The sequence below is a fragment of the Lagopus leucura genome, unplaced genomic scaffold (assembly GCF_019238085.1).
Source record: "Lagopus leucura isolate 7727_CA_CO unplaced genomic scaffold, USGS_WTPT01 Super-Scaffold_760, whole genome shotgun sequence".
NCBI lineage: Eukaryota > Metazoa > Chordata > Aves > Galliformes > Phasianidae > Lagopus > Lagopus leucura.
This window is the reverse complement of record NW_024962257.1, coordinates 2,438,290-2,447,212: the sequence shown is the minus strand read 5'-3', so window position 1 is coordinate 2,447,212 and position 8,923 is coordinate 2,438,290.

Below are 8,923 nucleotides of genomic sequence, written 5' to 3'. Positions count from 1 at the left end.
GATAAGAGAATCTCAAAATTGAGGTAGATTTATCTTAATTAATATCTTGGACTTGCTCCGAAAGGTAAGGCTTTCCTATAGGGATGGGGAAGGGTGAGGAAGAGCCCCCAGCACTGCAAGCCGGACCCTTCCTGGGGCAAATGTGTGTGTGGGGTGAGTGGGGCTGTGGTTGCCCCATCCCTGCAGTGGCACTGAAGGACTGAGTGGCCACTGCAGGTGATGGAATAAATGGTTTCATCCAGGACTGGTGCCTGGAGGTGGTGTTGCTTTGGGTGCCTGCGCTCAGGCAATGCATCATAGCATGTGTGCCATGTCCATCAGTGCACTGCATGCACACCATGCTGCTGGAGGCTTCTGGTTTTCAGATCCTGCAATGATGTGGGTGTTTGCCCTTGTCCTTGTCCAGATGTGCGATGCCTGTATGCTTTCTGTGCTTACACATGTGGGTTTTATCCTTTCCCCTGTCCAGGGATATGCACAAGGCTGCATCCCAAGCATGCAGTGATGTGGTGTCCCACTGCAGCTGGGCACTGATCAGCAGGGCCAAGCCAGGAAGGGATAAGGAAGGATGTTCAGGTGTCACACATTTTGCTTTGCCATCCATCACGGCTGCTCCAGAGCTGATGAGGAGATTTAATCACCGAAGCCACAGACATCACCCAAATGTAGGCAATAGGTATACTGGTGTGAATATATCTGGAGATCCCTGGTAGCTCGTGGCGTCGGAGCTGCAACCCAAATTAGAGGGCTAACTGAAAAATTAAAGGAAATTACGCTTTACGATGACATTTTTGCAATGTCAGTTGAAGCAATCTAGGAGGCAACGTTATCTGCACGTTCCTGCTGTATGTGGCGACGTGAGGAGCAGCAGCTCTGTGCAGGCAGATCTCTGCTGCAGGCATGTGGCTGCTGGGCAGCGCGTGGCTGGGCTCCCTGCTCCATCTCTGACATGGTGAGCACGAGGAGCAGCAGGAGAGCTGCTCTCAGGAGGCTCCCATCTTGGTCTCGAGCTCAAGAGGTTTTTAGATTCACGTCCATGCATTTGCCAGCTTAATTGGCAAAAGCTTTAATTTTTCAGAAGGGTTAGAAATCTTGTTGATCTGTTCCCACTGGCGGTGTTTAAAGCCTCAAGCGTTTTCTTTTTCAAAGAGCTGCACAAATGTTAACTAATGCTTCACTTAAATGTCATCTCTAGTTTGGGAAACTGAGTCAACCTGGAGATGCTGGCTTTCTGCCCATGCTTCACCCCAAAAATGCCACAGTTTTTCTGCTCCTCCCCAGCAAGCTGAGCTGTGAGCACTTTGGGGCTTTGCATGGGTTGAAAACCGGAGTGAGACCAGAGTGAGACTGAGACGATGCCCAGGATACTGCTAGAAGGATGAGAAGTGATAGTAGCCAGCACTGGGAATATAATTCATGGGAAATACGCTGTGGGAGAATCTATTTCTTCCTGAGTGTGTAAATATGGATGGGGAGTGCTGCAGCCATGGGTGACCCCATGCAGCTGGCTGGCAGTCCGTCCTGGAGCACACTGATGGGCCCATCTCCCTCTCTGCCTCCTCTCCTCTCCTTACATTTTCTCTTTTCTTACATTTTCCTTGCTGTCAGTCAGTGCCTGGGCTCTGGCTGGTGGTAGCACCCTGCAGCCCCAGGCAGGATTTTTGGCACAGAGCTGCACACTGCATGCAGATGTATGCGTGCGCACGCACACAGACAGATAGATGGACAGCAATGCCTGCTGCATCCAGCAATTCCATTTAGGTTCAGCTGTAACCCCTTAACCCTGGCAGATGATGCTGGGGGTGCATCCGGGGGATTGTCTCCATCAAGATGGGAGGACGTGGCCGGTCCTGAGGGCTCTGAATTGTCCAGTATGTTTGAAGCAGAACATGCAGTGCAATGCAATGGAACATGAGGTATAAGGGAGGGATCTGGGAGGCGGTGACCTGTCCTGAGCAAGCATGGGAGCACCCTCACACATGGCACACACGTGGGAGTCAGCAAGGTGCTCCCATCCTCTGCTGGTGCTTCTCCACTTCTGCCTTCTGTGGTTGCTATCTGCACTTTGTTTCAAGTTTCTCCTCTTTTGGGACTTTGAGCCTTTCCGTTCCCCAGTAATGACATAATTACTTCACAACATGCTGCAGGAATAGTCAGGGAGATGGCTACAGCTAGCACAACAATGGTGACAAGTAAAACATTAATTTCTGGAGTTCTTTTAATTAATTCATCAGGAATCGTGCTGTGCGGGATGATTACGTTAAAGTGTTTAATTACAAATTTATATGTAATGATGCACTTTAATTACTCTGGACTGGTACAATATTATTGGGCCCTTTTCCCAAGATTCCTGGCACTGGGTTTGGGCTGCACATAAGCAGTGCCATGGATGCTTGTGCTTCTAAATTATTTACGTGGCATGGGAGAAACACAATCCTGATTGATGAGAGAGAATTCTCTCCTTTGCTGCACGGGAGTGGGGCTATGGGAGATCAGGAGGAGGAAGGCCAGAGCGGTGTGAGGGACATTGGGGCACTTTTTCTGCAAGAATTGAGGTGAACCTGGTGGAAACTGAAGCCATCGAGCCAGGCACAACGAATATTTATCACAGGGCTGCGTCAGGATGCTGTTTGGATGCATCCTGCACAGAGCTCCCAGAGCAGCCCTTGCTGAGCTGAGTCCTCTCTGCAGCTCCTGTCCCTGCACTCCCTTTGTCTGCCTGCCTTTGTGTGTATGCATGCTCCTTTCCGTCCCTGTTGGCTCTCTTCTCCCGTTGCCCCTCTCTGTTTGCCTGGGAAGCATCTGTCTCTCCTCCTCCTCCTCCTCCTCCTCCTCCTCCTCCTCTGTCCATGCCCTATCAGGCTGGCATTGCCCAGGAGACAGCGCCATGCAGGGAGGCAGGAGGTCAGCCTGTCCTGACACCACTCCATGTGTGAAATAACTGCAGAATGGAGATATGTATCTGCTGAAATACTACATCAGCGCTGCACGCCTCTGTATAAATCAGTAACGCTCCAGTGGCTGGGTGGGAAACGCAGTGTTTTGTGCTCTGTGGGGTGGGTTCACAGGTTTGGATATTTCAACAAATCCATTTGGTTTGGTTTGAAGTTTGGAGGGCGGGATGTGGCAGGGAGGAAGGCAGATGGCGTCCTGTTCAAAAGAGAGAAGGTTGTAACAAGGGGCTCTGGCTCTGTTGGCTGATGTGATGGTGAGGCTCAGTGCAGTGTCACCAACGCTTGTCTTCGAGACATTTTGTGTGAATTTGACTGCCACCGGGGTTTGCTGGGCAGCAGCAGGAATTGGATGTGGTGAGATGCTCTGCTCTGCTGCAATGAGGGCTTCACGTGCTTTGTATTTAGTGACAGAGTGAGAGGTGATGGCTTCAAGTTGCACTAGAAGATGGTCAGGTTGGATAGTAGGAGCAATTTATGTTCAGAAGGAGTGGTGATGTACTGGCTCTGCTACCCAGGGAGAGGCGGGGTAACCTTGTCTGGAGGTGTTCCAGAACTGCAGAGATGTGGCACCAAGGGCCATAGTTGGGTGTCTTGGACTGGGGTTGGACTCGGTGATACCAGAGTTCTTTTCCAACCTCAGTGGTTCTATGATTCTGTTCTTTGTGCAGTTCCAGATGAAAACCATTTCCTGTAAGATTGCAGGATTCCAGGGTTCAAGCCATTCAATCACAAGTGTCTTGAATGGCTGATGTCTCTGTGTGGGAGCAAGCTGCTTGTACTGATGAGTCAGTTTGTGGTGGACCTAACTAGAAGAAATGAAGTCTTCACGGGAGATGGAAGAATACTGGAATGGAGGCAGGCAATGGTAGACTGCTGAGATGTGGACCCATAACACCTCTTCACCTGCAGCATCAGAGTGAAAATGAGTCTTTTGCTACCCTCAGGGATGCTGTTGCCTGGAGGCACAGAGCTTGGATACTGCCCACTGATGTTCCCAGCGATATCTGTTGAAGTATCTGTTGCTATTTGACCATGGAGAGTTTCAGGGGAGTGAGCAAACCTTTTTTTCCAAGCTGTTTGCAAGCCAAGAGCATTCTGGAAAGATTTGCCCATTCCTGTCTCACTGTGCTGGCTTTGCAGAGGCCATCTTGGTGTGTGGGAATGATCCCTTGGTACACACAGTGGAAAAGAAGCAGTTCTTCCTGTGAGTCTCCCTCTGCTTTCCTCTGCTGCTCGTTATTTTTTGGGTGCTTGCATATCTTTCCATCCATCCATCCTTTTGTCCATCCGTCGGTCCATCCATCAATTCATTAGTCCATCCATTCATCCGTCTGCCCATCCACTTGTCCATCCATCCATTCGTCTGTCCATCCATCCATCTGCCTATCCATCCATACACCTCTCCATCCGTCTGTCCGTCCATCTGTCTAACGCCTGTCTACTTGTCTGTCCAGCTGTCCCTCTGTCCATCCATCCATCCTCACCCATCCGTCCATTCATTCGTCTCTCCATCCACATATCCATCCTTTCATCCCTTTGTCCATCTGTCCGTCCATCCGTCCATCTATCCATCCATCCGCACAGGCTGCCAGTGCTGGGAAGGGCTCCACGGGCCTGCCAAGGCCAGATGGTGTTTGTGAGGAGCTCCAGGTCCCAGCTGAGCGCTGCCCGGCGAGATGCACGCAGGAGCTGCCGGGCAGCCGGCTCTGCCAAACCCGCGGCATATGCTGCTCCCAGCCCTACACCTGCTGGTGGGCAGCCGCTGCGCGCTGCCGGCGTAAAGCAAGGAGGAAAAGCACAGCCCCATCTGGAAGGAATTTAACGGATAAACAGCAGCAGTGAAACCCCCCAAAATTTAAAAAAAAAAAAAAAAAAAGTGTTAAATTGAAGAGTGTGCAGAGGGGGTCGGAAACGGTGGGGGGAGACGCCACGGTGCTGGGCTGAGATGGCCTAAGAATGCCCACATTTGCACCAGCACCCCAGTTTTCACCAGGACCCCCATTTGCCCGTGCACAGCCCCACCACCCCAGCTAAATGTGCTGAGAATTGCTGGGGGATATTTGGAGAAAACCCCAAATGACCGCGAGCAAAATTGATGGGGGAATAGACTTCCTGCCTACTTTGTATTTACTTTAAAACCGTGCACACTCCAGGCTCGAGCCTGTAATTTATTGAAAGGAACCAGACTGGAAACCAGATTCACACTGTGAGTAATTTCTAACATCATTGCCATCTATCACCGGGAGACAGGGCACTTTGTTTCTCTGAAAAATTATTTTTGTAGTTGGCTTAGTAACAACAACAATTATTATTATTAATATTAATAACTACTTGTGTAAGGCCTTTCATGTGCTGTTTAGAAAGGGTTCTGCACATGGGACAGTTGTGTTGGCTGCGCCTCTTGGGAAGGGAAACCAAGACACAGACTTGGCTCCTGCCTTGCTCAGGGGGGCAGAATCCTTTTCTGCTACGTTCGCTGTGCTGGATGGGTAAGACTTTTGTTCTGCCTGTCCTGGAGCTTTGTTCTTGCTGAGAGCAGAGGCACATCAGCAGCTCCAGTGATGGGTTGTGCCTCCTGGCAGGCCCAGAAGTGTGGTACAGCGTGAGTTTTCCCCTCTGCTGTTCTCCAGGCTGTCTCTCTACAGCACGTCCAACCCAGCGTTGGGAAGCCTCTTAGAGCCCAGCGTTGCCAGCCCTTCCCAGTGGGTATCTCCCAGCATCACCATCGATGTGCTGCTCTCCTTAACAAAAGGCCAACTCTAACCCAGCAGCTACATCTGACCAGGCTTTGCTGTTGAGGTGGAGGAAGCTCAGAAATACTGAGCTTCTGCCATTGCTCTTCTTCCTCCCTTCCCTCTTCTGAGCCCCTCTCCAGGCCCCATCCACCTGCCAGCATCCCTAGAGGCCAAGCTGAGCATCACTCCATGGACCTGACCCCACTGCCAGCCCGTGCTGCCATTCAGACTGCTGAAGTCAAATTAGGGTAAGTGGTTGTATTACACTGACCTATACTTTGTCAATCTTTACATCATTCAAAGGCAATTTAGCCTGCTCATTCATAGCAAGAGCCTATTGATTGAATAATCTCTGTTATTAGCGTTTGGGTGGAACTCGCTCTGCTTTATGTTATTATTGTTTTCGCTGGCTGCAACCTGCTGCTGTTCTGCCCTGCTGAATCTGCCGCTGCAATTGCAGCAAAGAGCGGGGGAAATGCCTTGATTAAACCTTGCAGAGATTATTACAGAAAAGGCCTTTTTACAAATGCACATATTTCAGAAGAAATGGCATACAGAAGCAGGCACGTGTCAGTTCTCTGAATCTGCAAGCACAATTTATCCTTGCAGGTCAATAGCTCATATTGTCTGCTCCGCCAAATTGTTCAAACATATATAATGCTCTCAAAACATTGCTTAATTAGATTCTAGAGAACATTGACACACAAACAAAAGATATTAATATCGAGGATTTCAGCATCAAATGTAGTTTGCAGAGATCAAAGAACACTTTTGGTGCAAAGAGGTTACGAGTGTGACAGGTTGTTTCTCCATGAGGAATATGACAAGAGGGGAAGCAGTGATCAGGGAGCAGAGCACAAGGAGGGAGGAGTATGAACCCGTGGTGGGGATGGGGAAGAGAAAGAGAAAAAGGAAGATAGCTGGAGAGAAGGGTGAGCACCATCCTTCTCTTGATGAGCTGAAGTTTGAGAAGGGATGGGTGGAAGGTAGAGGTGGGCTGCACAGCGCCAGCCAGGCATGGCACTGTGGGAGCAACGAGATAGAAAAGGGGACAAATAGACTTAACCCTTACCTGCCTTGAGTTATACAGCGTGCCGTACCCCAGTGAGGTCTTAAATCAGCTCATCCAGGGCACTGGGAGCAAAAGATGACTGTGCTGTGGTTACCTGGAGCAGGAGTAAGGAGTTGGGAAGGAAACGTGGGTTATGTGTGTAGGAGCAAACCAAGGAGAGGTCGATAAAGCCAACTTAAAATACAAATGAATGAAAAAAAATAAGCCAAAGCTGTATTTAATGTCGATATTGCTGCAGTAGTTTAAGAAATTGTGAATAAATACAAGGAGATGGCGGATTGATCAGGCAGCAGCAAGGAGGCACCTGTGAAAAGTATTTTCTTCTCAAGGCACACCGACCAATGCCCGTGTTTCTTGTTTGCTTTGATGGGAAACATGTTTGCAAACTCATGTGCACTGAGAAACAGGTAACACTCAGTGATTAAGGCTTGTTTTGACACAATTATTTCCTTGTTCTCCCGGCAGGTATTAACTTCTGTTTCAGAAGTGTTTCTCCTACCTAGTACTCACTACATCACAGCCACCTGCCAAGTCCACTGCAGGTTCTTCAGACATATGCTGACATGTCAAGGACCAGCATTTTAAAGTGAGGTTAATTTGTGGCGTTACAGACGAGTCTCCCCCCCTTGGACCTGTCCTGCACTGCTGCAGATTGCCCGTGGGGCTCCTGGCCAAGGAAATCTCCATTGATTTTTCTAGTTGGAGAGTGCATCGTATTGCCCCATTTATAAAGTTGGGAAGAGAGGAAACGGCATGAAGATGAGCTGCATATTCCTGGCACAGAGGGCTTGCTATTAGGCCCAATTCCAGAAGATCGTTTCAGCATGTGCTTTCTGAAACATTTTTATTGGGCTCTTCCATTAGGTAGGTCCTCAGTTATATGTCAGGAGCAGAGAGCAAGAAATTTGTCTGTCACTGCCATGGTACGAAGCCTCCAGAGTCTGCAATAGCATCCTTAGCATCCCCATGAAAGTGCATTATTTATCTTAAAAAATAACTCCAGTTATTAAAATCACAGTGAGAGCTGTAAGGAATTGGCCAGGTATAGAGCTTTTAGTATGTTCCATTATGTGCCATTCTTAGCCCGACTTCAGCTCTCCTTTTATCATTAACAGCAAAACCAACATCTTTTTGAGCTTTTTCTTCTCCAAGACCTGACGACTGTTGGCTGTTGTGCCAAAGCATGGTGTGTATGATGGGTCCCCCAACACACTGTGAGGACGGTGCAGAGAAAGCCAAGAGCCTCTCCATTTCTTGCTGCCACGATCTGCACCTCCTTTCAAACCCAGTTATGCAGATCACAGCCCATGGGGTTCTGTTTGCACAGCGCCTGTTCTAGCGTGATACAGTTTTTGGCTTTGCTCTTTGAGTGGTGGACAGTTCTGGTTTATCCGCCCCAGGGAAAAGTTAGATTGTTGTGAAATGGCATGAGTGCTATCAGAAGCAATTCCATGATTCCATGAGAAGGAATAGGCAAGAGGAACGTTTATGGTCTGTAGAAAGCACAAGAGGCCCATATCAACAGGTATTTCAGAAAGGCATCGGGAAGCTATCCTCTTTATCAGCAATATTCCTCCTTTGCTTGAGGACTGATGACTCCACAATCTCTGCACTAACAGTATCACCCACCAGCATTTCCCATTAAGCCCAGTGCCACCGGCATGGTGGGGCTGGGGCAGAGCTGACTGCATGTCCCCATCGCCCTCCTGTCCACTGATCCATGGGTTCTGGCAGCACAATGCCCTTTTATCTCACCTTCCTTCTCTTTGTTTCTGGCTCTGGTTCTTTGTTTGCATGATTTTTCTTTCCTTTTTTTTTTCTTCTGTTTACATCCATCATTCCCCTCCTCTGCTCTCCTTTCTCCCCATCCTGAGGATTCCCATCGGTCCCCTTCAGCGATTCCCTCTTTCCACCATCCTCATCCCCCTTCCCTCCATCACAGCCCCATCCGCTCCTTCCCTTTCTCTTCCCGCCTGCAATTAGCACTAATCAGATACCTGAGCAGCTCCGCAATGTTGTTAGTGGCTCCCACCTCATCCCAGGGGACACGAGCAGAGCTGGACAATTAGGCTCTGCCATGCAGCCCCTGCTCTGATCAACACAATAACCAACACCAAGCGGTTGGCCAACGAGCATCCTTGGCCACACGCACCATCCCCTGC